The sequence below is a fragment of the Protopterus annectens genome, chromosome 3.part1 (genome assembly GCF_019279795.1).
Source record: "Protopterus annectens isolate FY-2018-M chromosome 3.part1, PAN1.0, whole genome shotgun sequence".
NCBI classification, from domain to species: Eukaryota; Metazoa; Chordata; order Ceratodontiformes; family Protopteridae; genus Protopterus; species Protopterus annectens.
Genome location: NC_056732.1, coordinates 1,621,993,484 through 1,622,019,293, shown reverse-complemented (window position 1 = coordinate 1,622,019,293; position 25,810 = coordinate 1,621,993,484).

Sequence of the window (25,810 nt, the reverse complement as noted above, 5' to 3'; positions counted from 1 at the left end):
AGTAGGAGGGGCAGGCTGACTCTCTAGTTGTGCCATGCAGCCCTCAAGCTGGTGTAGAAAATCTCTAAACTCCCTACAGAGCTCACTACGCACCAGACCCTGGACCTGGTGACAGGTGACAGTATCCTGTCCATGCCAGCTCCCAGGGGGGTGAGCCCCATCCCCTGAGGCAGTTCCACCCAAAGGTGGTGCAGGACCAGCGAATGAGGAGGTCCCGGGGTGGGCCTCAGACGTGTTGGTGCCGAGTGCCATGGCCAAATGAGGTGGGAGAGGTGGGTCTGCTGGGACTGGCCTTCCCAAATGTGCTATGGTGTTTCAGTTTTCCAACATATGTGGGTTAATAATAGTCAACACATTCCAGGATTAAGTATAACAGCATGCATAGATATTCCCATTAACCCGAAACACCAGATATGGAACAGTTGCATAGAAAACAGAACACATGCATATATGGAACCACAGCGGCCATAAAAAACAGCGTGCATGTTCACTGATGGCAGCATGCCACCACATTGGCCATTACAACAGCATGCAGGTTCATTGATGGCAGCATGCCACCAATGTGGGAATATTTCAATATATCACATGCATAGAGCAAATTTCAATATTTATCGAACAATAGGACATATGTCTCAACAGTAGATTTAATAGTGCACACACCAATTGAGTTGTGTATTTAGTTTATTGTTGCAGATATGGTGGTGGGGGAGGGGAGAAAGATGTCAATTAACAACTTGTATATCCCCTGTAGTTCTCATCACTTTCCTAGTCAGTGCCGTGATCTGTACCTTACAGGTATTATTACATGACCCTATGGCCTTAGTCTGGACAGTGGTATGGATGTAGACAACTATATACATGAACTGAGTTTTACCTGCAGTATACACCTCTTACCTGGTATACCTCTGGAGGTATTGTTTGTTAACACTACCTGACTGTTTCTATGCTTATTCTCATATTTGAGGTTGATGTTATTCACATATCTGTCCATCTCTTATTGCACACACTCTGGGCATGTCTTGACAACATGCAGGTGAAACCGGGACATATTTTGACTATTGCCCTCATAAACCTTTGGTATGTTGTACACTGACATGTTTGTTTTCATAGACATTTTCCAAATATTTACAGGCCTAACAGTCAGTTATATGATATTAAATGCTGCCTACATGTCAGAGATTAGCATACTGATATGCCAGGGGGACAGGGTAACAGCCAGCAGATATGGGCCAATTAACTTGACATTCTGGACAAATCTGTACAGTTGAGGGGTATGAGTCTGCATACAGCTTACTACCACCCCCAGGATTTGGACCGTGGCTGTGTCTGCTAAAAATAAAATAGTGTACATCACAGCTGAGCAAAAAACAGAAAAACCCTGGAAGAACACCGCTGGATGTACCAGCCTTTAAAAAAAAAGTTCTTTTTTTACTTGAAGCATCCCAGCGTGTTTCTTCAGGGTTTCTGTTTTTGCTTCGTTTGTGTGTGCCTTTGGAGGAACCATTTCAGCACCTAGCATTGATTATTGGACTTACATCACAGCTGAGTGTGCTATATAGATATTGCTGTGTATCTCTTCTCTGATTTTTATCTATAAGTTTCCCTTGGTTTTACAATCTGAACTTGCAATTATATCACTCTTATACAGGGTTTCCTAGACAGTTTTATTATGTAGCGCAGTGTGGATTGCAGTGATGAGCAATACCTTATTATTCAGAGAAACTGCAACACTAACAATGTCATACAATACCAGAGTAAACAGTATCAGTCCAGGATTTCAATCTTTTATTTCTAGGTACAGTTTTCATATCTGACAGACCTGTGGGGGGAATGTTTGTTAGCACTACCTGAATGTTGCCACACATATTACCAGATTCCACATTATTATTATGCACATGCATCTCACTCTGTTACTGCACACACTCTGGTAATAGCTTCACAACATGGGGGTGGAGATGGGACATGCTATGCTTATTACTCTCATAACATTTTGGTGAGTAGCTAGAGTGACAGGTTTGTTCTTATAGATAGATTTCTGTCAGTTATGATGTCTGACAATCAGTTGTATGTCATTATTTGCTGTTTAAACTTCTGGGATCATCCCAGTGATTTACTAGGGGGACAGGTTAACAGGCAGCGGATATGAGCCAATTAACTGGACATTCTGGACAAATCTGTACAGTTGTGGGTTATGATTCTGTATACAGCTTACTACCACTCCTAAGATTCGAACCATGGCTGTGTGTGCTAAAAATACAACACCTCACATCTCAGCTGAGTGTGCTATTTGGATTATGTCATCTATCTTTTCACTGTTTTCTGTCTAAGTCTCTCTCAGTTGTACAATATGACCTCTTGTGATTACAACAGTCATATACAGACATTCCTACATATTTTATTTATGTAGCACAATGTGGGTAATGGTGCTTAATACAACAGTACTATTAAGAGATTGCAACACTACATTACCATATGATACCAGAGTAAAGACAAGCAGTCCAGCAGTTAGACCTTTATTGTCAGGCTGTTAACCTTTTATTTATATATGACCTATATGAGATTGTTCCTGCCATATTGTCTGGTGTATTTAGTACATACCATACACAATACAGGTTTTATACTGGCAATTAACTTTCTACTACTTTTAGATTTATTTCTTATGGCAGTACATGCAAGAGTATTATGCAACCTCTGCAATCTACAGTCATAGGCTTCCCGGTTCATAGCCCACTTGTCTGCCACTGTCAAAGACATAAGAGAAATATTTAGCCATACCTATCCATAATATACATAAGCTGGCAATTATTAAACAGGTAGTAGACTGATACTTACACATGGCTGGGACATCACCCATCCACCTAGCCTCTTGGATCCACTGATCCAAGAGCTCCCTCTTTCTCTGCTTCAGGTCAGCATAGGGTTGCCTGATCTTTTCACCAGTTTGAGGTATGCCAGTGGCACTGGTGAAGTCATGGGTGAGATGGTCCCAGGCTTCTGCTTTATATTGGGAACCCTGGTACTGGCCCTGCAGCAGTCACTGGTCATGGTCTTTAACAAGGAGTCCTGCCATGACTTTGGACTCCTGGATGCCCCTGCACTGTGCCGGGAAGTGCACTCCTTCTCCCACACCGGTCATAGTGCCTACAGGAGGAAGCTGCAACCAGTTATGAAATGTATTCACACATGTTGGGTTTAAATAGGGCCAATTTCTTGCACTTTGCCGTGATTGGACAGTTTTGAAAATGCTAAGCTATGGGCAAATCTGCTTACCTAAGTTTGGCATTGCTTAAAGGGGTATACTAATGGGAAAACTGATTTAGCTGGCCTATGCATTGCTTACACCCAGTAAGCAGGGCTGTGCAATGCTTAGCATTGCTTATTTTTAATTTGCATACTATTTGCTGTTTGGCATTGATTTATTATTCATTACATGATATATATGTGTTTGGTATCCATGATTCATGTGTACATACACTGTATGGGGTCCTTGAGTTTATTAGGGGATTTCAACACTTTATTACAATGACACCTCACACCTGGACCTAATGCAGTACTCCAGTTCACATATTTATGTCATGTAGTAGGTTATACAACATAAAACTGTATATAGATTCCTTTCACATGTTAAGTTTGATTTTTCCTATAGTGAGGATATGTTTGGGGATACCTCAGTCTTATGCACTGCTGTGATGGCTTACTGGTTAACTACTGTGGCTATATTGTAGAGGGTGCTGGGTTCAAGACCTGCATGGGCTGTTTATTTTGTTGCTGGGCAGAAGAGTGGTTGTTGGATACAGAGTGATTAAGGCACTTTTAAGCAATTGTAACCAGGTATGCATGGGTTTGCATGACGGTAAGCAATGCTAACTTCCGGCTAAATATGCTTACAGAGGGTTAGCTTCAATATTGCTTAACCTGTGTGTGTGCATTGCTTATCCCCATGCAAACAGTCTTAAACTCGCTTACTGATGCTTAAATATGCTTACTCCCGCTTACTACTGCTTATTAGTGCTTACTCCCACTTACCCCCACACTAATTTAGACAGAAATATAGCATGGTTCTTGGGAAGGTGGTGGAGATGGACACTGGATTTATCATTCATTACACATTAGACCTTCAATTTGTATCCCTGATTCATGTGTACATATACTGTATAGGGCACTTGTGTTTATCTGTGGATTTTACAACATTATTACGATGACACTTCACTTATGCATTTAATGCAATACTCCAGTTCACAAATATATGTTATTTCGTAGGTTATAAAAAATACTGTTCATAAAGTGATTTGACATGGAAAATAGAATGTACTGGAGTGAGACTCAAACCAAGAATGACTGATCGCAAGGTAAATGCTCTGACCACTATGCTATTACAGTGCTGCTTCATTTGCATGTATCTTGATATTTATCTTCTTGTGTCATTTAAGTTACAGTATATGTAGCTAAGCAATGGGAAAACCTGCGAACCTACAGTTAAATTTAATCTGTTTGATAAAAAAAAATAAATTGTTTATATTATTATATTTTAAATATTGCTCTTATAAACTTAGGGTGGGTGTTGCTGAGGGTATGGAGCCCCCTATGAGTGGTCTTGCTCATTGTAATAGCTAAACTGCAGTTCTTGACTGTATGGGTGTGTATATTGTGAGAGCCGTGCTCTCAGACATGCCCCCCTGCACTCCTCCACGCTCCATGTCCATTTAGGAGCTCAAGCAGTGTGCCTTCATTACTATGCATGGCAGACTGCCGTGCTGCTCCTAAATGTTCGCTCCCATGCAGGAATAAGCTATTCCTGCACAGAAGTTTACTGAATCCAGGGGCACATGTTTTCTATTTCTTAAAAAAGAAGGCATCTTTCTTTAAGCCTAACATAAGCACACAGCCCTACTATTCTATGTACCTTCTCTTTACATCTAATATTTGCAATTGTCAGTTTCCATGTTCTAGCTATACATACATCTAGAACCTTCACTGCATTTTGCATAAAATTACTACTCCCTCACATGATTAATTTCCTAAATGATAAATAACATTTCCTCATAACTTTTAAACTTGAATTCTACCTCTGTCAGGCACAAAATGTGTATTACGTAACAAAAATATCTGTATCTAGTTTACTATACCATTCTATCACTGACATTCTCCAAATTTCATTTATTATACTGTTCACATTTAAAAAGAACCCACTTTAAATTTAGCTTTTCCTTTTTTTTTTCTAAAAGACGGAATGTTCTTGAATTTCCTTTTTCAAATTATTTTTCCTCATCATGCCATCATAGACGTACATCCCACTCTTCTGATAACTTTCATCATCTGGTATCTCATTTCCATCACCCAGCACATCAAACATATTTTTGTTTCAGTTTCTAACTCTTGTGTCCCTAGTTAAATATCTTTTTGAGCATGCACATTTCTTTCTATAACCTATATGACTACCTCATTGTTTTGTCCATCTTCAACCAAATATTCATTATCTTCCTAGTATTCTACATTTTCAGTATTATTCATTTCATTATTTGTTTTACAATCCATCCAGAAATTGTCGTCCCCTTTACCTTTTGCACACAGAGGTGTCCAATTCTTTGCTATATGCCCTTTTCCCTGCATGCATTGCAATGTATTTTGTCATATGCTTAAATTAAATAGGAAAGGACTAGGTAAAACAATATATCTTAGACTGACCAATACATTAGTGAAGCCCTGAAGTCATTAACAAAAATGACACTAGAAAAATGTCTTATCATGAAGCAATCAAAGCATGAAGATAAAACAATTCATTTAATATCCATCAATAAAGGAAATCCCACTAAGTGTTTTCATCTTTCTCATAAATAGGACTTCCTCAAAGGGAAATTGAGCATGAGCATGGGGATGACATTTAATGTGCCCGCTACAAACTCAACTGAGTGCTAAAAACTAAACAACTATAATACAACCAATGTATTAATTTCTCATAATGAAAGTTAACATATAACAGCAATAAACAAATTAATTAAAAATCTTGCAATTTCTCTAATACAAAAAATATGAATCTAGCAGTTTGACATGAGAGTGTATGTTTATAAAGTGCATTTTTTTCGGTTTTCTTTTTTTATATCAAAGACGTGCTCATAGATTCTTTTCCTAAGATTCCTTTCCATTTTACCTATCTAAAATGCCTCGCATTTCTCACATAGTGCAATATATACTATCCCTTTCATGTCACAGTTGTAGTAAGACTTTGCTACAATATGTTTATCTCTATTACTAATGTATATATATATATATATATATATATATATATATATATATATATATATATGTACTGTTAGCAATAAAATGACATTGCTGCAAAAGCCTCATTTAAAAGTTCCTACTTTATTTCTTTTGTTGCAACTACTCTCATTGTTCTCTAAAATATCCTTAATACTACTCCCCTTCCTAAATATATACTTTAATGGCTTATCAAAAATAAAATTCAAACCAGAAAAATTAGCAAATCAAGCCCGTTCCTTAACAAAAATTCCTTTAATAACATGGGCATCCCTATTGTAATCTGTAATAAAAGCACTTTCACATTTTTCACTCCCCACATTAACCTTTTCATTACTACCCCTTGAGTACTATTTAATAAAACATCATTCACATCTAAATTGGGAGCAAATCTATCCTTTCTCCTGCTAGTACCTCTTTGTGTACCTCATCAGTTAAATGTTTGGGGTATCCTCTTTCCAAAAACATACTTTTTAAATGATTGCATTCACTAGAAAAATCATTATCATCAGAAGTCATCTTACTGCCTCTAACAAGTTGTCCCTTTATTATACTTCTCTTCTGGGAGTGTGGGTGTGCACTAGTAAAGTGTAAACAAGAATATGAATAAGTATCCTTTCTGTGAACTTTGGATGTAAAACTATGTCTTTTCTTCTGAATTGTAATGTCCAAATAGTTCACACTATTGTGCCCAATACTATATGTACATTTTATAAAACTAGTTGACCTCGAAATGTATTCAAAAAATTCAAGAAACTTCTCCTCACTTTCTTCCCAGAATAGACAAATGTCATCCAGGAAATGTTTAGACAACACTCAACATTCTCTAAATCTGGAATTAAAAATACATTTCTCCTCCCAACATGAAAGGACAATGTTGGCATAAGTGGGTACGCACCTAGCCCCCATTGCTACTCTCTTTGCTTGATGAAAAAACTCTCCTTCAAAATATATAAAGTTATTATTTAGCACCATATCCATTAACTCCAGAAAAACATGTAACCCCTTTTGAGAAAACTTTCTTTTTATTCTTAAAATTTCTTCAAAAAATTCTAAACCCTGCTCATGTGGATAGAAGTGAGGAGGTCTATCACATCAATTGTAACAAAAATTATATTATCCACACATACATTATTTTTAATACTGCTTAAAAATCCCAAGAATCTCTTAAAATCATATTCACTTTTATAGATATGCTCTTTAAACTTTAATCTAAAATGTTTTCCAAAGGGGCTGTAATAGAACATTCAGCAACCACTATATGCCTTATGATTTAATTACTGAGAGTATATATAGGAGGATTTGATTGGTTTAGTGTTATCTGATTAAGTCTGTGACATTATTGACAAAAATGCATTGGTTTTAGAGCGTTCATGTTGTCTTTGCTTTAATTGTGGCCACTGGAGTGGAATTTTACATATTTCAATAAACTAAGTGGCAACAGCTCATCTAAGTGTTCATTTTGTTTTTTTTGATCATGTGTGATTTTCCCATTTTCTTTCCTCGGGTTAGAGTTAAAATCTCCCACCACTCAACACTTTTTTTTCAAACTATTTTGTCAAAGTCATGTTAGTATATGCATGAATTGCCATTAATATTATACATTCTTGTTTGATTCTCATATCGCATATCACTATCCTCTCTGGCATTACTATTGTTAATCTAAAATTCTTATTTCTTCATTTTTATAAGAATTTCTATTCCAGAGCATGTCTCATTTCAGACAGACAAACCACTTTGGTCCACCATATTGCATGCATTTTTTCCGTTTTTTCGTCTTTTTAAATCTAGCATCCAGCAAGCAAAAAAATCCATTTTTAATTTTTGCACCATTCCACCACCACAAAACCTTTTATATAATTTTAATGTTACTTCCATTTAATGCAATAATTCCTCTATCAGCATTTTCCTTTTTTGTAAGTGTTTTACTTCCATATCTTACTTTTCTGTCTCATAATGCTCCCGCCAATTTATTTTTTACTATCTTTTTCTCTTGTCACAATTACTCCCTTTTCATTCTCTTCACTTTCTAAATTTGTAAATTTGTTTTCCTTTTTATATTAATTTCACTTTGAACTATTTATTTTTGTTCAACCTTTCTTCAGTATTCCCTTCCCCATACCACCTACTATTTCAACATTTTCTGTAGAAATATTTGTCCTGTTTGTCTTTATTCTGAGCTTTCTCCTTCACCTACTCTTTCATTTTTCTAATATTTATTTATTTTATTATTTTATTTTACATTTGTTGACCAGGATAGTCTGACTGGATATATGCCCATTTTCAGCGGAGGCCCAAGGAGAAAAGCTCCAACATTTAGTAAATGCTAATAAGGGATGTCAAACCAGAAGTGTCCAAATTATTTACATTTTCTACAAAAAGGCTCATATTTTTTTTGCTGTATGTCCCTTCTTCCCACATTGGCCACACCTTAGCTTGTTACAGTGTTGTACTAAATGATTTTCATCCCTATAAAAATATGTATTGTCTCCAGTACCTTAAAAATCCCATCTTACCATTCACAATTATTGCATCTGAAACATGTGGAATTTCACCATCATTAGCATTTTTTGCTACCCATACATCCCAACACTCAGTCTATAAATTTTTAACATATATGTTTAACTTCATGTACTTTACTACATAGTGAATGAAAAAAGCAGTTGTAACTCATGGTCATCCATGTCAGACATCCTAAATTACACATGCATTTTCTCTTGTTGTAGTCCTAAACTCTGAAATAAACAGTCTTTCCATTATGCTGCTATAATTCTATTTCAGCATTCCTCATAATTTTTTCCAGGAAGTACAATTTTTCAAAGGTCATCTTACAAAAAATTCAGCTCCCTAATCAGTTAATGCTCTTATGTTTTTAATGTTAAACCCCAGTGACAAAATAATATCCATATTGTCATACCTGTTCAGATTACCATCACTTTTACTTTTATTGTTATTACTGGTCATCTTCACTTTGACTGTTCAGAAACTACAAATATTTGTGCCCTTTCTGTTCCTTCTTCTATTCTTTCTTGCCTGCATCTGCATAACTTCTTTCTTGTAACAAAAAAAACCCTGTTGTAGAGGTAAACCCCCAAAACTAGGTTACTTCACTAGCCATGAATTCCTCCATTGTTTTCCCTTCACAAGTTTTTTGCTTATGGTTCAAAGCTCTTCATTTCTTCCGCCTGTAATACTCTCTCCAACATTTCACTCCATTGTGATTTCTCTCCTACATTTTCTCTGCCTGGTTCAACAAATCTACCAGTATTTATGTCTTTTGTCCTCCATTTCCTGCTCTTTAACAGTTATTTTATCTCCTTTTGTTTCCTTCAGTAAGTTTTCTCCTGCACCTCTCTCCAGCTCTGCTGCACTCTCTTTCATCTTGGAATTCCTAGAATTGTAGTAGCAGCTCTCCAGTGCCACTTAGCAGCTCCAGACAGAGCTTCAGTTTCTTTCCTCCAAAGAGCAGGGGTTCTTTATTTACATCTTACTTACATGAAAGCATATCTACATATGTATATTGTATATATATATATATATATATATATATATATATATATATATATTTGGTACTTACGTATTATCACAACCAGATTTTCGCGGTTGCAAAATTCGCATGCTGCAATGAAATTGAGTGCAGGGAAACACTGTAAGGTGTAATTTCATTTCTTTAGTAAGTTAAAAAAAGTTTGGGTTACATTTTGGAAGAGAAAGAAATGTGCAATTCTTCTTGTTTTTGTGCATTACACACTCACGCTTCAATTCTCATGGCTGCTGATTTACTGACGAAAGAAATACTGTGACTGTAAGGGAGGGATGCTGCTAAGAAAAGCACCCACACACATGGAAATGCTTTGGGTAATGCTTTTATTTCTAAAACTTTGTAGACAGACTTGAAAGGAAACTTTTGTAACAGCAAGTTGCAGTAAGGAATGGTTTGCAAAAGTCTTGGTGGATGATGTTGACAGGTGATTCTGGGGTCGTTTCTGATGGGAGATGTTGGAGGCAGTGGGTTGTTTTTGTGTTGTTGGTGGTATCCTCAGACAAACTTTGATTGTACTTCAGTGGTTTTGGAAGGTATTAGACCAGGAAATATGTGGATTGTTAATTCACTGTTTTTTTTTTATGCGGGGGAATGTTGTCACAGATTGTAGTCAGGAGTGCTTGAAAACCGTGCTTTGGATGAGCAAGCTGGGTTTCACATCACTTGCTGCCGGGGAAGTGCATACATAAACAGTCAAACTTAGTTTTTAATTTTTGTTGATAACCCTGCAGTAAAACAACCCTAAGTGTGAAAGAAAACAGATTGTATAACTTCATTATAACATCAACAGTCAGATTAGAATATCGGGAAGCAACCAGTAATACCGTGAAGATCTGGTTGCGATAATACATAAGTACCATATATTTATATATATATATATATATATATATATATATATATATATATATATATATATATATATATATATATATATATATATATATATATATATATATATATATATATATATATATATATATACAAATATATATATATATATATATATATATATATATATATATATATATATACACACATGTATATAAATATATATATATATATATATATATATATATATATATATATAGTTATATATGGGTCCCCTTCATATCATCGAACTTTTAAAAGCTCGAATTTCATATGGCTGAGACCATATGATTGAACTTTTAAAAGTTAGAACAGTCTGAATGGAGATCTCCATACAGCACGGAACAGAAAGATTTCACCTTTCTGCAATGTAGTGCAATCTTGGAGTTGGTATATTTAAATGGCAGCAGGTGTGGGGGTACAGGGGGGCTTGCCCCCCCTACTAAAAACATTTATTTTATTTTTTTCTTTGTTTTAATTTTGTTTTTACATGTTCAGACTTTTAAATGTTCGATCATATGGTCTCGGCCATATAGGTAGGTAGGTACTAGGCTATCAGCCCAAGGGCCTAAGTAAGCCTAGACAGCAAGGTTCCCTGGCTTACGCCACCCAAGAAAGTTAATTTTTTGTACCGCTGTTGAGCAGAGCCACAGAAGTGATCCCCGGGGTGTATTTCCAATTTCCCATTCACTCATCAAGATTTTTCTTGAAGAGTGCTAATGAGGAACTTTGTTTGATATGCTCATGTAAAGTAGATCCATATACATACATATATATATATATATATATATATATATATATATATATAGGTCTACTTCACATAATTGAACATCCAAATGTTCGACTTTCATATAGCCGAGACCATATGATCGAACATTTGAATGTTCAAAAATGTGAAAATAAAATAAATAAACAAAAGAAAACAAACTAAAGCACCCTCCACACCCCCTGCTATTTAAATATACCAACTCCGAGATCACACTACATTGCGGTAAAGGGAAACCTTCCCATTCCATGCTCTATGGAGATCTCCATTCAGACTGTTTGAACTTTTAAAAGTTTGATCATATGGTCTCAGCCATATGAAAGCTGAGGTTGTGAAAGTTCGATCATCTGAAGAGGACCCATATATATATATATATATATATATATATATATATATATATATATATATATATAAACTTATTTACAGTTCAGAGTAATGATGAGTGTGGAATAGAAGTGAAGAAGAGAGTACATACAGGGTGGAATGGGTGGAGATGAGTGTCAGGAGTGATTTGTGACAGACGGGTACCAGTAAGAGTGAAAGGGAAGGTCTATAAGAGGGTAGTGAGACCAGCTATTTTGCATGGGTTGGAGATGGTGGCATTGACAAAAAGGCAGGAGTCAGAGCTGGAAGTGGCAGAGTTAAAGATATTAAGATTTGCACCGGGTGTGACAAGGATGGACAGGATTAGGAATCAGTATATTAGAGGGTCAGCTCAGATTGGACAGTTTGGAGACAAAGTCAGAGAGGCAAGATTGTGTTGGTTTGGACATGTGCTGAGAAGGGATGCTGGGTATATTGGGAAATGGATGATAAGGATGGAGCTGCCAGGTAAGAGGAAAAGAGGAAGGTCTAAGATGAGGTTTATGGATGTGGTGAGAGAGGACAAGCAGGTTGTTGGTGTGACAGAGCAAGATGCAGAGGACAGGAAGAAATGGAAACAGATGATCCACTGTGGTGACCCCTAACAGGAACAGCCAAGAGAAAAGAAGATTTACAATATTTACATATTTATTTTTACATATTTACAGAGTTAATAACTATATACACATTCCTATTTATACATAAGGATTAAGTATTTTTCTTTGTATTTATATATTCTTATTTAAATTAGGCCCCCCCACCTGTTTTTACATAGCCATCTAATATTTTCTATATTGACAATAACTATTTTCCTTTAAACATGATTCCATTTATTATCTCATTTCATATTACCCATATTACATAAAAATATGTATATTCTTATTTTTGATTCTTTACTTCTTTTCTTATGATATCTATATTCAATCATCTCCATATTTGTTATTTCTATGTTTAAAACATTCAAGAATCTCACATTGAATAATTTGTCCCACAATTTTTTAACTCCCTTACATTCCAAGAAAACATGTTCACCACAATGTAAACAACTTTACATTTCTTTTTATATGGCACATTACCTTTTACTGATATTTTTTTTTATTCATAACCTCTATAAGAAATCTTGAGATTCCAGTTTTTTACTATACCATTCATGTCTTTCTCTAACTGCTTTAATCTTTTCTTGTGATAGGTTCTCCCATGGATTAGTATAACAATATTGTCTCATGTTTTTTATCACATATTTCAGTTCTTCTCTATTTCATCAATCTTCATTTCCTACATTTTTATCTTTTGTTGATAATTCTCTAATTCACCATGAATACATTGAAGAAGGGATTATTCCCAAAAGCTCTGCTATTTGTATATGAATAAAATAAGTTTTTATTTCTGGTGTTGAGATCTGGTTTATATTACTTTTACTATTTGTTGTATTTAACCTGTTGATTTCAAATACTCAGTTGCACTTCTTGAAGTTGACTGCAAATTTGGAAGACCACCTTCAGTCTTCCCTGAAAAGAGACAAGTGGCCTAGTGGGACTGATCTGATCAGAAAAGTATAAATAAATAAATAACTAAAATAATATGACTTCTGAATTGATATGACAAGGTGAAGAGGTGGACAAAGAAGAGATGTACATCTCAAGAACCATATGAAAGGCAACTATGTGTAGAGCTCAGGGAAATATTCACAGACCTCTAGGCAAGGAAAAATAGAGAATACCTCTTCAAAAGATAGTGCATGTTTAATTAAAAAGTTGTTACCAGTAAAGCAACGATGTAAGATCTGAGTTAAAGCTGAGTCTTATATCAGACATGTCTTCAGTGTCTGGAAAAATAGGGGTCATAGTAAAGGGTGGTTTGAACATAAGATTTAGATGATTGTCACCGTTGAAGTGACATCCTGGACCCATGTGTAAAAATAGAAAAAAGGGCTTCTGGATGGATTGATGGTCATAAGTGTTTTTTTTTTTTTGGTTAAAGTTAAGATCTCAAGAGGCACACCAAGACAAGTTGTTATACTGCTCGGATGTCAAAGAATGGCCACATAAAATATTAAGTTTATTCTAAGCTGAATTTTCTAGGTTTGATTACTGGTTAAACAGCAGTTGTTAATCTGGCACATGTAAAACTGGGTATCTTGCACTATATATTAAGATTAAAACAATGAACTTTATTTTAATATTAGTGCATTAGAAATTTGTAATATATTTATTTGACAGTCCTAAACTAAATTTACTTGGATTTAACACAATATTTCAGCATTAGAACGAATACTGGCAACTTTCTGTAAACCTTCATTCTTACAAAGGCTAATAATAAATATGTATTGATAATTCGAGGTGCACATTCAGATTATTGACACTGATAAATGGTATGTTACGAATAAAACTACATTGTGTTGCACATATGCATATAATTACAAATACGAATTACTAAAACTACTGGTGTAAAGGTAATATTTAAGTAAAACACATACAAGAAACAAAAAATAGACTTTTATGAGTGTTTTCATTGAATATAATACAGGCTTCCTCATATAAAAACTCAGCATCAGGCATACCTCTTTTAAATAATTTAGCTCTCAGCATGTGAAAATCTACTTATGAACTACACTGATTAATTAATTAAGAGAAATTACTTCTCTTTTCTCCAAAATTCCATTTCCGTGAAAAAAAGGACTTTAAAATTTCTTCCTGAAATAATGGCATGATTAAAGTTGCTTCACAGACAAAACTAGTTTGTATAATGATGAGCATCTTAAATTTGATTTACATATTTTTAACAGCATCAAAAAGCTAGGTAGGTTAAAGAGATTCTTTATAGAGTCTGGCAAGGTAACTCGAGCTACCACTTCCCTCCTACTCTCTCCTATATGGAGCTCCTATTGTCGAACTTCCTCACTACCTATCTAATACCCACCTCATCTTAACCCACAACATCATCCATATCACATTTGCCCACCCAGCAATTAGCCCATGCTCACATTTTACCTAGCAAACTGCCCCCTTACATCAAATGATTAACAACTTCTTGCCATCTAGGAATAAAATTCCTATATTAATCTGGTCTATCTCACAGCTTCATTTTTTTTTCAAACCATTACTAAAAGACTTCCCCTCTACTTCCTCCCCGGGATTCAGTAAAGTTTTCTTTTTTCCCATGCCAGAATAGTGCAGCAGCTCCTGCATGGAATATGGCCACTGAGCGATTCAGTAAACAAGGCTGGGGGTGTGCACAAGCCTGCCAGTACTATTCTGGCATGGCTACCACTGAATAATGCTAACTACCTCATTTGCTGGTGAAAACCATGCAGATGAGGTGAATTAGTGATTCAGTAAGCAGGCAGGCATCTGAACCAGAACAGTGTCCATTGCAGAAATATATTCAGTTACTGGCCATGTACATTTCTGCAAAAATCAAAATGGGGGCATGACAGCTCAAAGTAAAGCATGTATTATAATCCTTAGGCATGCCAATGGCCAAAAATATGGCCACTGGCATGGAAAAAGTTGCAAAAATATAAAAATCAAAGTTTTTTTTTGGCTGATTTCAGCCATTTAAGCATAGTGTAGCGGTGCACAAATGAGAGTGTGCAGAAAATAAAAAAAAACGTGAAAAGACAATTTTAAGTGAAATCTGCATTTTGCCATTATAGTTTATAGCATGCAGAATCAAAACAATAACAGGTAACACTGGTTGCTAAGGGGAAAGGCTCTGGTGTAGTGGTGTAACAAGGGGCTAAGGCAGTGGGGTATGCAAATGAGCAGATTTTACTGAATAGCAAAATGGGAGATCATTTTGTGCATGCACCTAACTGTGTAGGAGCTATAAGGCAGTGGTGTAAGCAGGAGAAGCAGCTGACATGAAAAGGGGGTGTGTCATGCTTGGTGTAAGCACATTGGAGCTCCACGGCTTCCATTTGAGCTTAGCTAAGCAAGGGGGTGTGTCTGAGGCTGTACTGACTTATTCCATGAAATGAAGAGCTCGTTCGCATCCAGAGGAGGGCCGTTTCTGTTAAAAGTGTTCATTTAAGCTAAATGGGTTTACGTGGCATGTACCAGGTCTTAAACAAAACAAAAAAGAAAAGAAAAAAACAGAAATAGCAAAACTGTTTACATTTGGGCAGCAGGTTTGCATGGAGTGCTGAGCGCTTAAAAGGGGTGGAAATGGGAAGGGAAAAAAAATGGGAAATAGCAGAATAAAAGCAGTCATATAGAAATAATATAGCTTGCAGGTGGAATGCAATATAGTCAGCCAATCATATAGGCAGCATCTGCAGCACAACAGTATAAACTATGCAGACACTTGTCAGTCTTTTTTCCCAAAAACTACACCATTGGTGTACACACTCAGTGTAATTTTAACTGACAAAATGTTAGGGGCTGCTGTCACTTTGATACATCAGTATGTGCTAGAGGCTGAGGGCAGCGAGGAGTATAATGCTGACAACGATAGTAGAGCGCTACAGAGTGGACAGGGACAGACTTTAGCAACTCATCGAGCTGTGACGGCCTCACCTCAGACCCAGAGCCAATAGAGGGGAACCCATCCCAGTGGCTACCAAGGTATATAGCCATAAGAATACTAGCTACAGGTACTTTCCAAAGGCCTACTGGGGACATCATGTGGGTCTCACAGGCATTTGCATCCAGGGTACTCCACCAGTTCCTGGATGCCATGCTACCACATGCCGGTGAGCACACTTAATTCTCAAGCACCCATGAGGAAAGGACCAGGAATATGCACCTCTTCCACCACGTATCAGACTACCCAGAGGTACTGGGTGCCATAGACTGCACATGCATCCACATCAAAGTACCACCTGGTGAGCAGGGTAGGGTCTACCTAAATCACAAGTGCTTTCACTCCATCAACTGCCAGGTCATGTGCAATGCCCAGGGCATTATCATTAATGTTTGTGCTGGCAGCCCTTGAAGCTATCATGACTCCCACATCTGGCATTCTTCACAGCTGTAGCAGGGATTTGCCAGGGGGGGACATCCTGTATAGCCATCTGGTGGGGGATTCTGGCTATACATTGGAGCCATAGATGATGACACCCATCAGAAATGCACACACACAAACCAGGATCATTACAGACCATGTATTTGGGATAGTCAAGTCATGGTTCTGCTGCCTTGGCATATCTGGTGGAGTCTTACAGTACTCTCCAGCCACATGTGCACACGTTTATAGCATGTGCCATGCTACACAATATGATCCTGCAGAAACAGCAGGAACAGTATTGGGAAGGGCCACACAGCCCCCCACCATTGCCAAGGTCCCACAAGCACAGAGGGACTTGGAAGAGGGACCCTGAGCCAGCTCCTGTAGGCAGACAGAGGTGTGTCCAGTATGCCCTGGCCTTGGCAAAGAGGCAACACATAGCACACACACACACACACACACACACACACACACACACACACACACACACACACACACACACACTGACACTGTATGGACTCAGGGACTGACACTTCTCTCTGACTCGCACACACAGTAAAATGGGTGCCAAACACATCACACTACCTGTACCTTACCATGCATAGGCAGTGTACTGTGTGCATCCCACATAAGCAGCCCTCAAGCATTGTCCTCACAACTGCTGCAGGCACAAGGTAAGTCAGTCTTCTTAACAATAAATGAATGGAGTAGTATGTTCTGGCAGTATATCTATGGTATGGCTACATGCATGCAAGGGAATGGGGTTGCCTACTGGGATAGCAGCAGACAACTGACAGCTATGTGGGACACCAGGAAATGTTTGCCCAATACAGGCTTCCCCACACTATGCAGTAGTACCCAAGGTGACAAATCCCACTGCAGTATATGTGAGGGGGGGGCAACTAACTGGGGGGTCATAGGTCACATGCATGGATGTCAATGTGGGGTCCCATACCCCTCAGCCTCACCCAGCAAGTCAGCCACAGAAAACTATAACGAAATGTCTGGAAAGGCTCACAAATGGGAACAATGAGGAAATATGCCCATGCAGACCTACACAGTGATATCACAGCAAGTCTTGCAGTTGCAGTAAGGCTCTGAAGGGTTTGAGGTCTGAAACCCAAATGTCTGCCATTACAATCTAACCTGTGGTCTTTAGTGATATGCCTGCAGTCTGCAAGACAGGCACAACACTATGTTAAATGGAATCAAAATGTAAAGGGAATGTCAGCACAGTATGTGCAAATGTGGACAGATGACAGGTGTGCCCCCCCCACACAAACCCATGTTCCCACAGAACTGCAGTAACAGTAATGTTTGTAGTGTATAAGCAGCAGAGTACACATTCACAGGGCTGTCCCAATCAACTTGATAACCTGTTTCATGTCCCCAATATGCAAGAGTCAATGAGCTATGTATATGTGTGGTCATTACTGTCAGTATGTGGCCTGCACTTACTCCTGGCTATTGTGTATTAGTGGCCTAGGTACAGTAGTGTGGTTGACAGGGTCCATGTTCCATGAAAACCAGTGCCAACTATTCTACACATCCAATACAGCTACAGTAGGAGTTATACACACTGAAAGCTGGACAGATCAGGGACAGTGGGCCACACATATAAACAGTACACAGCTCAGAGTAACCTACACAGTGCCTAGCATACCCCTCAACTGTACAGGCAGTTTGCAGAATGTCTAGAGGTTTGCAGCATATGTATGGTCTCTATCAGGAAATTTGGTTTCCTGGCAAATCCTTGGCAAATTACAAAAGACTAAAGTCAGAAAATAATGACAGATTGTGCTTTCAGACTTCATGCCCTTTAGGAAAATGCATGCTAGTGCAAAACCAGTTATTTTATCACCTTACTAGGTTTGCAAGGCCAGTAGTTAACAATGGTCTCTATATGTAGGCTTTAGTCTCCAAATTACTTATGGCTTTATTAAGATGTCTGGCTCCAAAAAAATGGGAGGTATGGTGCCTAGTAGGACAGCAGGTACCTAAAGATCAGTGTACTGTCAGGTTATGAAAGTCTGCCACCTTTCTGTGTCAGCACTGACAACATCTCACTGGCCAACAGCCATACCCTTGGAATGACAGATGTTGTCACAGAAGGACCACAAGTATGCCTTGTATATCTGTCCTGCTTGTCCTAGCATTGCATTTGCCTGCCAACTATTTGCAAAACAAGAAAGGGTCATGTCAAAACAGCAATGGCAGACAGTGGGGGAGCAAACATCATACCCATAAGAGAAAGCTAGCAATTACCAAACTGGTCTCCCAATTGTCTATATTTGGCAGAAGATTATGAACACCCTTTCCCCATGTGAGGGCCTTTGTCTGCCTGTCACATATGGGCCTGTCCAGATGTCAGTCTGTGACAGTATGACAGCTAGGCCCACATTTAGCCTCCTAATACCATATAGCAGCAAAAGCCATCAAAGGACCACAGCAAATGTAGTGGTGCAATGATGGGCAACCTGCTAAACAGTTACACTTAGAGGTGTGAAGTCCACAACCCTTTGTGTGATGTTACAGCATTTACACCTCTCATATCAGAATTACAAATACATAACAGCAGCCATTGTGGCCAAACCCTGTTACTGGACTACAGAAGGACAAAGAGACACACATAAGGGGAAGGGGAACCACTGGCCTGGCAAATGGAGAATGTGCACACCAGAACAAGTTTTGCAGTAACTTAGGTGCCCTGCATTGTATGGAGTTAGTAAACATCAACTGCAAATACACAACACACACCCACATAAGTGGGGGACAGCAACAACTCCAAACCCCAATCAAAGGACACCTCAGAGGCAAACACACATGAGAATTCCACAAACCTACACACCACAGACCACACATAGTTCACACACCAGGGTCTTGCAAACACTAAGGCCTTACCATACACGACCATATTACCCATGGAGGACTCCACTGTGAGACACACATATATGCCACACACTAGGCAGGATAAGGAGAAAGTCACAGTTACTTGTTTGTTAGGTGCCATAATCTGCCATATCACACATGCACTCAAGTCACCCAACAACAGGTACAGGTATCACTCTGGCTTGGTCCATGATGGTGTGAATGATGTCAGCTGTACCGCCCGGACTATAGGAAGACAGACATGATTCAGCCTGCTGAATATGTGTCCCATACGGGTATGACCCTAGCCTTAAGCAGCATCCTGCTGTTACCCAGAGTGATGGCTCAATACAAACAGAAAGCGGTGTCAGTAACACTTGGCTCACTTACTGATGTCATCCCAGGGGGCTCCACTGCCTGTCAGCCTGGGAACATATGATCGACAGAACGCACTGCCCTGCTACAGATGTCCTGCATCTGTCTCACCTGGCCTAAAGGACTGTGGCAAAGACCCATGCCTCACCCACAATGCCTTTGTAGGGAATGTCATGGGGTTCATACTACCATCATAACACAGTCCACAAAACGCAAATGAAAGGCCATGCTGCTAAATGCTAACAGCATACCTCTCAACTTCTTAGATCAAGAAATCTGGACAATGCCATAACTAATGGGGAGATAAAGGCCCAAATACAGGGATACTTTTTTAAATATTGCACTTATAATGTTAGAAAGTTGATAGAATACCAGGGTTTGTAATTGCATGGATTTTCTGCAGGGTATAAAGTCTGAAACTCAAATGTCTCTGTCATTATGTCCTGACTTCAGCCCTGAGTTATTTGCAATAAACCTGCCGGAAAACCACAATGTTATTGGAAAATGGTCAGATATATGAGGCATGAATGTGGGCATTCTGTGAAAATCTGTACAGTTAAGAGGTATGGCTAGGAGTATAAACAGGGGAATGCACTCATTGCAGGCAGTTGTAACCCTAAAAGATGATGACATGTCTGCACTCACAGAAACCTGACCCACAGCTATGGAGAGAAACACATCCTTACCTGATCACTCATCCTAGCACACAGCCAGACCCCAAAATGTGGGCAACAGAGCCAAAGGAGGTGGAGTAAAAATATATGTTAGACAGACACACACCTCAAGGCTGGTCAAGCAGTATGACACATACGAGACACTCCAAGTGCAGTCAACCATTGACAAGATCCCTATGCAAATTATAGGTAGCTACAGGCCAACATATCTGACTCAGGACACCCACCCCACATATCTGGACCTCTTCAAATCTATCAGGATTCCACCCATCACCCTGATCCTGCCTAACTTATATTACCCAAACATGGATTGAAAATCCAACCATGCTAGAACAGAAATGCACAGAGATTCCCCTATCTTAGCAATGCTACATCCTTAGGACAACTACCTTCTACCCCCACAGGATGTGATGCCTATGTTAAACTTGGCAGTAACCAACATGATCTACCACTGCAGCACCCCTAGGGTATCATCCCCCCTGGCAAGATCCAACAGAAAAGTGGTCACGTGTCATATCACCATCACCCCTGACCCCCCTCTAGTCATGGTAAAAGGAAGATGTCCCACAAGCTGATCACAACCACCAGTGGGATGGTATAAACAGCTGAACAGCCCCCTACCCCACCAGAGGAACAGGCACCAACTTACAAATGTACACAAAACTGCTATGCCAGTATATACACACACACACACACACACACACACACACACACACACACACATATATATATATATATATATATATATATATATATATATATATATATATATATATATACAGATGCACAAAATCAGGAAGACCTGACAGGACATCACCGTCCCCAAGTGAGAGTAAACCTGTCCACAAACATCTGCAATAAAGGAACTATATAACACAAGGATAACATTGCTGAACAGGACCAAGAAGGAGCAGGTGCACAATTCAAAGTAATCACCCCATAGCTTGAACAAACAAAGACGAGCACCAGTGAAATCCACTAAAGGCAACACTGAGTCCAAATTGCCCACATTTAAGACAGACAATAGTAAGGCCTTCCTCACATATGTCAGCATTCCCAAAGGAAGCTCCCAGATCTGTGCAGAACTGATGGTCAAAGACACCACATACACAAATGCTGTAGATATAGCCAATCCACTGGTCGGCAGATTCAGTGGAAATGTCTTACCTCTACCCCCTTCATGGAAGCAGGACATCCCCAGTACCTGAAAGCCAACCCTCATCATTAGGGAACAGGGCATCACTGCCCTCTCAAAATCAAGACAACAGCCTCTATGGGACCTGAGGACATCCCAGGCTGCAACCTACAGGAACTCAGGCATTAACTGGCAGCATCATTACACACCCAAACCCTGAGTATTGTCTTTGTCACAGCTGAGTGGCAGACAGCCACTGTCATTCCTTCACACCAAGGTGGACTGTTCACCAATCCAAGAAATGAAAGATCCATAATCCTAAGCAACCTGATCTGCAAGGCCATGCAATTTATTTTATCAAGGATTACATTAACGGGGACATTGGCAAAATCCAAATACATTACTCTACACAGCCTGTCATTTCCAGGGGAAGTATGTCAGTGAACTCTGGATGACTTCCCTGAGGCAGCCAACAAAGTCATGGATGAAGGAAAGATGGTGCACTCTGGCCACCTTGACCTGGCCAAAGCCTTACACACAATTCCCCACTTGGCCATAGTACATGAACTCTTGTCAATTAGGCAGCAATCCATATGTTACCAGATGGGTAGCAAACTGGTGCATTTATAGAGCCCACATAATCATAAAAGGGGTAGCCAACTGAAACAGTACAGCTGTACTACTGAGTGGTATAACACAGGGATTGTTCTGGAGGCCCATAGTATATGGGATATACTTCCCTAAGGTGCAGGCCAAAAACACTGGCCTATGGCTAACCAAGTAGGAAGATGACTGCAGCTGGGAACAGGCATCATTACCCAAAGTGATGTGGATGTCCTACAACAGGGTCTCAGCAAAACAAATGACTGATGCCAGAAACATCGCCTCAAGCTGAATGTCTGCAAATGCATCAGCATCCCTTTCGGGGATACTGATGGCCACACATAGTATCACATTAACAACAATGTCCTTCATACACAATCAGTAGTGAGGCATTTGGACATCTAGGTGGATAGCAACCTGAAGTCTAAGCACCATGTTGCCTCCATTGTACAGAAAGATTCATAGAAAGGACAACTCAGATGTAAGGGTTGTCCATCCAGGGATAATGAGATCATAAGATCCATGTATGCTAACCTTATAAGGCCAATTATTTTGTTCAATGCTCCCTTCGGCATGTACGTCACAAAGTACATGCAGCAGCCGGAGAGACCTCAGAGGTTCCTCACTGGGAGAATGCAGGACCACAAACACCTACCCTACACAGATGGGCTTTAACAGCACTATCCCTCTACTCAGTTCCATACAAACTATGCAGAGGTGACCCCTGTCTGGCATACAAAGCAGTCCAGACCCAGCCTTGATGGAACTGTTGCACATCTGGAAGTCAATGTTCACTAGAGCTGCCTGAAGGTGCAGTATCAACCTGGTCTGTGATATCAGTAGGGCTTGTTGGTGTGACAGATACATGTCCCACACACTCCCCCATTTGTAGAATACACTCCCTGTCCATACCAAGCCAAGTGCCTCAATATCCCTAGTGAAGTGCTCTCTGTATAAGTGCATGGGAAACAGAAAATACAGTCCGGTGATTCCACCTGTGTTCCTGTTGGACAGAAGATCTGGGTGCTGACATGTCTTAACCTGGGCTACACTCTCATCTATGAGGGCTACAAGAGCTTCAGGGCCAATAGCCTACTAACCTCATATTAACCTATCAGCCTATACACAGATGTCTGTCAGTGGTTCACCACATTACCCTGTACTGCTTTGCCACTGGCATACCTGGAAATCACAGTGCTGTGTGGAACATACCAGACATAGAATGGACATCTCTGCCAGTAGAATGCACTCTGTACCCACACCCATACCTCTCAACCTCCTACAGCAAAACATATGGACAAGGTCATAAATAAAAGTGCAACAAAGGCCTAATGATAGGCTTGTGTTTTAAATATTGTCCTTACAAACTTAGAAAGTTGGTATAATAACAGGTTTTCATTAGCATGCATTAGCTTAAGGCTATGAAGTCTGAAACACAAATGTTCCGTCATTATTTTCCTAATTCTCACTCTTTAAGTATATGCCACCAACCTGCCAGGAATCCACAGTTGTATGACACATGAATAAACAATGGACAAACATATGGATAATCTGAACAAACCTGTATAGTTGAGAGGTATGCCCACACCAGGATATGACCCTCCAGGTAAGGAGAATACCACACAAGCATGAGATCCCCAGCCAGTATATCACCAAGGTGCAGGACTGTTTACACAGCTTCATCAGTCAACCGGCTGTAGCCACACCTCTCAGCTGGCCTTTTTGGGCCAGGATGTATATAGTCGGGCTGATAATATTGGTCTGTGCATCATCCATCTTGTATTCCAGGTAAATCACTGTGATGATGTCAGGATTCCTGTAAGTAGATAATAACACACTGCATAACAGTGACAAATGTCACATATGTCAGAAAATGTCTGCTAAAACAAACCTTGTAACTCTAGCAACTCATACATTAATAAGGGAAATAGTTACAGTATCTCCCTATGTTTGGGCCATTGTATCCCCATTTTGGCAGGCTATCTCTAGATATCTTGCACTAACAGGTTGAGAGATATGGCTGTAGCACACAAAACCCCAGACTGGAGTACAACAATCGCTGGAATGGAGTCCCACACTTACTATAGAAGGTCATACTGGGCATGCTCCTACACTTGGAGAAGTAAAGCCCATATTGGAAACCACATCGGACTATATATCTGTATTTTGCAGATGTCTTTGCATACACACAGCCCTTAACTGTCTTCACACATGCCCATCAGACAGGATTACTCTCAGGCAGCTCTAGGTGGCCCATTTGTGGTATATCTGCATCTGTTGCATGTGATACACATATTTATGGCCAACATATTGCAATATGTCAACCAGAGAGAGAGAGAGACAGACAGGGATAGAGAGAGAGTGAGACAGGGAGACACAAACAGAGAGTGAGCCATACACAGGGATAGCCTGAATGGTGTAGAGTGATGCACTGCTGCAGACAGTTGCATACCAGTTGTAACCAGTTGCACATTCCAGCATGAAGGTGAGATCCATTGTGTGATAGTATTGAGGTCGGGGTTGTAATATCACATCACCTGCCTCTGTGTGTGTGTGTGTGTGTGTGTGTGTGTGTGTGTGTGTGTGTGTGTGTGTGTGTGTGTGTGTGTGTGTGTGTGCGCGTGTGTGTGTGTGTGTCTATAGGTTTACATATTAGGAGGCCTTTCCCACCCAGTACACTCCCATTGCTCTACTTTACAAGATCTGTTCATAGGTTCATACTAGGCTATCTGCCCGAGGGCATTTATAAGCCTAGCCAGAGTGTGTTTGGCTTTCGCCACCCATTTTAAATTAATTTTGCTATGCCCTTTTTCGAGGTTAGTATACTGTGCCTCTGTCTAACAGTGATACAGAAGTGACACCCAGGGTAAACCTACGCTCTCCCATCCACTCATCAAGATTCCTCTTGAAGAGAGTCAATGAGGGACTCTGCCTAACCTGGACTGGGATTTTATTCCAGACTGAAGGGAGCCTCTGGGTTATGAATCTGTCCCTCCAGCATGTCCTATTTATTTCAGTGCTGAGGTTCTAGTCTCTCGAGCGCATAGCTTGATGGGATTTGGATTTTCTGAGGTGCAGCATGTCCATTAATTCCGAGCTGGACATGGCTTTATACGTCAGGCACAGATCGCCTCTGAGCAGGCAGTATGCCACTGAGTAGAGCTGGAGTTTCTTTAACCGGGCAGCATATGGCATCTGTTTGAGCCCTTTGATCCTCTTGGTGAGGTACTTTTGGGGTCTTTCCAGTTGCTGCAGGTGTCTGGTAAGGTACATCCCAAAAGGGGCATTGTACTCAATTATGGGCCTGATGAGGGATGAGTAAAGAGGCACGATGACCTCCCCTGATCTAGATGTGAATCCCTTCATGATTAGGTGGGCTATATAAAATGTTTTTCTAACCACTTTGGCCACGT